The sequence below is a fragment of the Chelonus insularis genome, unplaced genomic scaffold (genome assembly GCF_013357705.1).
Source record: "Chelonus insularis isolate UGA/USDA-ARS -01 unplaced genomic scaffold, ASM1335770v1 contig_435_pilon, whole genome shotgun sequence".
NCBI classification, from domain to species: domain Eukaryota; kingdom Metazoa; phylum Arthropoda; class Insecta; order Hymenoptera; family Braconidae; genus Chelonus; species Chelonus insularis.
In genome coordinates this window covers 1-4,948 of record NW_023276580.1, presented here as the reverse complement: position 1 = coordinate 4,948, position 4,948 = coordinate 1, and the positions used below count along the sequence as shown (strand labels likewise).

Sequence of the window (4,948 nt, the reverse complement as noted above, 5' to 3'; positions counted from 1 at the left end):
TTTCATCTGAATGATGTGGCCGCCATCTTGAAAGTTAAGCGCGGCAAGTCAATTCATATTTTTTCATTATTCTTCTAATTTTTTTAATAAAATATTCACTATATACAAAAAAATTGTTGTTTACGTCAGTCCGGCATTAATTCCTCTGTAATTTGGTACCTAATTTTATAGACATAATAGTAAATGGCGAAGAGAACTTAGAAATATCCCGATCCCATGCATTTGGATAGGGGGAATCAGTTGCCTCTCTGGACTTTTAGCCCAGCCTTAAAAAAGAAGATTTTTATAATTTGATTGAATATTAAATGATTAAAAATAAAAAAAAACCAATTTTAAAAGATTAAAAGAATAAAGCTTATTTTTAAAATGATCATTAGATAAAAAATCTGGGCCATCATAGAATTTGATTGACAATCAGTAAGATCATACATTTAAAGATTTAAATTTAAAAGATGTAAAAATGCCTTTGACTGACATCTTATTGGGGACGGATGTCACGCTCCCTATAAGGCGGAGCATCATAATTGAGAGGAGGAGGAGCATGAAGACAGAAAGTGGTTCCCTCTGAGGGACCGAAATCGAAGCAAAATGAAAAACTAATAGAATTGAATTTAATACAAAATAATCTGAAAATCAACTCCCTGCGTAGAAAAAAAATTTTCCAGAAAGTAATTTAAGAAAAACAAGAATGACGATTGCGAACATCAATAGAATTTTAATGACTATTTTGATATCTAAAGGGACAGATAGCGAGCGCTGCTTTGACCTTTCAGCGTCCAGCCTTTCCGTCTTGCTGTACTTTTGAAGCAGACGCTCTTTTGAAAAATTCCCAACTCATCAATTTAATTACCAATAATCGTCTATTGAATAACTGTAGGAATAAAATTGGCAGACTAATAGAGAACAGTCTGATCTATAATCCTGCCCAACTAAAATAATTAAAAACCGTGAATCGACCTCGCAGGCAATTATGAGAGCATCAATTTTAGAGAAGAAGGTACAGAAACCATGCTTTTTTCATCTTCTAAAATCTGTAGCGAGGTCAATTCACAGTTTTCAATCATTTTCATCAGACAGGATCATAGATCAGACTGTTCTCTATTAGTCTGCCAATTTTTATTCCTCAATATCGATATTGAAGAAAGTTACAGATTTTAGAAGCTACAAAAAGCATGTTTTCTGTACCTTCTTTTTTAAAATTGATGCTCTCATAATTGCTCGCAAGGTCGATTCACGGTTTTAATTATTTTAGTTGGGCAGGATTACAGATCAGACTTCCTTATTAGTCTGCCAATTTTTATTCCTTATATTAATGTTGAAAAACAGTTACAGATTTTAAAAGCTACAAAAATCATGTTTTCTGTACCTTCTTCTCTAGGCTGTCTGGCCTCAACTAATGTGAGCGGATCATACCACTGTCGCGCTTTAATTTTCTTTTCCCTCTCTCTTTTTCTATTCTCCCACTTGTTTCAATTTTTTGGACGCTTCTTGACATCAGCGCTGCCTGTAGAATTTAGGAGAACTATCCACCAACTCTACTTTTAGTACCAAAATCTATCCCTGAGCTCGGCCTCCTTATTATATTCTCCATGAGCCCAGCCTTAATATAGGACTCCATCGAAATTTTTTTTGCATTCTTCACATCGGAAAACACAATATACTTAAATTAATTACTCCATCATAATTAAGAATGAAGATGAGATATGCACTCATTTTCCACTAGATTCATAGATTTAAATAATTGGCGTTTATGATTTTAGGGACTTTTTGTAATTTCATCACTGGTCGTTGTTTATGTTCGGCGCACATTTTTGTACAGCCCAGAAGGAGGGGGCTGTTTGTTTATGGAGATTTCACCATTTTTGAACATATCAACTAAAAAGGAATAATAAAAAAATAAATCTGTTTCGAAAATATTTTAATTATTTGTATTTTCGCGCTCGAGCCAAAAGTAACTTGTTAACAAACTTTATAATCTGTTAGTGAAAGAACTTCATTGCAATCAAAAACTCTGTTCACCAACTTTATAAAAAACGTATGATTGCTCCATGAATAAACTCTCATTTTACTCAATTTTTGCGCAACAAAAATTTTTTCAATTCGTATATTATGAATGAAGCAATGATAATACTTCATAGTATGCTTAATCGAAAGTCAACGATCGCTTTCCGAGCAAATTCTTAATTTCAGCGCTGTTTATATTATAATAAGAAAAAAATTGTAATTTAAAAATCATAACCTGCAAAAAATCATCTTATAATTTGTATAGAGACACGGTAGTGCTACGTCGTGACGTAAGGGCTTGATGGCGGCGATTTATTGCTTGGCACGAGACACTACCGTATCTCTTGATCGCATGTATGACCTTCAAAAAATTGAACAGCATTTATGTCCGATACTGTATATCTGTTTCAATCATTTTAGATCTTCTGTGATCTCTGTGGATATATAAATTTTTTTTATCATCGAGGTCAATGGAGATCTTCATAGATATACAGTAATCTGTGTAGATACACAGTGATCTCATTAGATATACATAGATTTACTTAGATCAGATTTTCTCTTCAGTTTTTTTAGATATGAGTAGATCAAATTAGATTTAAAAAATGGCGAAAATGTGGGTCTGTGTAAAAATCTATTTTATTTTTTCCCGGGCAATAATCGTCAGGGTGGTCTACGCAGGGTGCCCTAACTTTGATCTGCTTATTGAATTCGGTTTAAAAATAATTTCCGATTAACCTCTCTAGTTCTAAACCTATCCATAAACGAACAACTAATAGTATTATCAAGTATCAGATAAAAAATCAAAATATATTCAATTAAAAAAAGCAATACATGTCTGGAAAAAATATTACAATTCAAATGATATAGATTTTACAGATATTCTATTGAATCCAGAGTATGATTTTTTTCTTTGATTGTGCGTTTACGAAGTAATATCATGCAATATTTAGAGAAGACAGCATCGGGTTCTCCTGCGATTAGAATTTCCAGCTCTCATACGTTTCTTTTTTTCTTTTCCCCCGTTGTTCGTTGTCTTTTCTAATTTCTCTAACCTACAATAAAATTATATTGATATAAATCCATTGTACAATATTTTATTTGATGCAAAGTCATGTATATTAAATTCAATTTCATTAAAAATAGAAAATTTCAACAATTATATTTGTGAATAAACAAGAAGATAAATGAATTAATTGATACTAAAAAAATTCAAGAAATGTAAAAATTTTCAAATGTTATTCCTGTCGAAATTTCAAACTATCTATTTAATTACAATGTTTATATTAGTTAGTTTACCAAAGTATAAAAAGCATCATCGACTCCCATCCTTGTTTTCGCTGAAGTTTCTCACAAAAGGAACGCCATATTGACGAGCGACTTCTCTTGCTTGAGTCATATTTACTGCCCAAGATTGTTGAAGATCACATTTATTACCTACCAATACCATCGGTACTTCTTCTGCATCTTTTACTCTTTTTATTTGTTCTCTGTATGTACCTATGTCCTGTAAAAAAATTGTATTTGATATTATTTTTGCGTGAAAGATTTATTGTACATAAATTAATTTACTACGTACTTCGAAGCTCTTGGCTGAATTGACAGCAAAAACTAATAAAAATCCTTCTCCAGTTCTCATATATTGGTCTCGCATTGCACTGTACTCTTCTTGTCCGGCTGTATCTAATATATCCAATAAGCACGTTTCGCCGTCAATAACAACCTGATGAATTACAAAAGATTAATTCACATTCGCTCTTCCGACAGCTACATGAAGTATAGGTACATTGAAAAAAAAAATGAAATTATTTGAATACTCATTAATCAAAGTATATCAATATAAAATATATGTTGTAGTTTTTTAAAATTGTTCCAAACAATGGTTGATGTGTAAAATGTATGTATATAAAACATATATAAAAATGAATACCTGTTTCCTATAAGAATCCTCAATAGTAGGATCATATTCATCAACAAAATGATTCTGTATAAGTTGGATTGTAAGAGCTGATTTTCCAACACCTCCTGCTCCGACAACAACGAGTTTATATTCGGGTCATTATAATTGATTAAGCTACTTGGAAACCACCTTAAAACTCCTTAAATAATAAATATATATTAAAAATAAAATATTTTTCAAAAATTAATCAGTAAAAACGATTGAACTTACGTATAATTTAATCGTGGACATTTCAGCATTCTTTACTCGAACATTTCTCTATATTGTGTATTAATTGTAGTTTTTTCATTTACGCTGATAATGATTCAAAATGTATAATTTTAAATTAAGGGTTGATTATCGAACACATTACGTCACATTGTTAAAATCTTTAAACTGAAAGTGATTATCAAAATAAAGTAGGGAACATTTGGATGATGATTGAAAATAAAAAATATGTTATATGATGTTTAGTGTACACCTCCCAGTACACCCAAAGTTATTGACATTAGAAAAATCTTATATTGATCTTTGAAAATATTTTTATTATTAAATTGAAAAGTTGATGATAGATAAAAAACTTGAAAACTAAGAGTATCTGCAGCAATCAGAAAAAGTTAATTTTCTCGATTCGATTTAATTATTTTTATTGCATATCTTAAATATAAACACATTACAACTTAAAAATGGCGGCGTTTTTTTAAAAAAACCATCAATTTTATGATCTACATATGTAGAGTCTAAAAAATTTCATAGTATAAAAAGCAATACTACGAAAGAATAATTTGAAATTTAAATACTAATATGATTTACAATGTTTCATAAAATAACGATAGTGTTTGATGTATCATCCGACAAACGACAAAAAATTTTAACCTAAGCTAGACTCAATTCAGAAAGTTTCCTTAAGGCTGGGCTGAAGTCAGACAGTTTCCCGGAGTTGACTTTACGCCCTCGCGTTGTGGCGGCAAAAGGCCGAAGCTTGACATCAATGAAATTGAGTAGGTA

The 4,948-nt window shown here is 31.0% G+C and overlaps 1 pseudogene; it reads right to left on the bottom strand.

Moving 5' to 3' along the window:
* Positions 1-2,877: 2,877 nt before the first annotated feature.
* Positions 2,878-4,192, bottom strand: LOC118069810 (ras-like protein 1; annotated as a pseudogene).
* Positions 4,193-4,948: the final 756 nt, after the last annotated feature.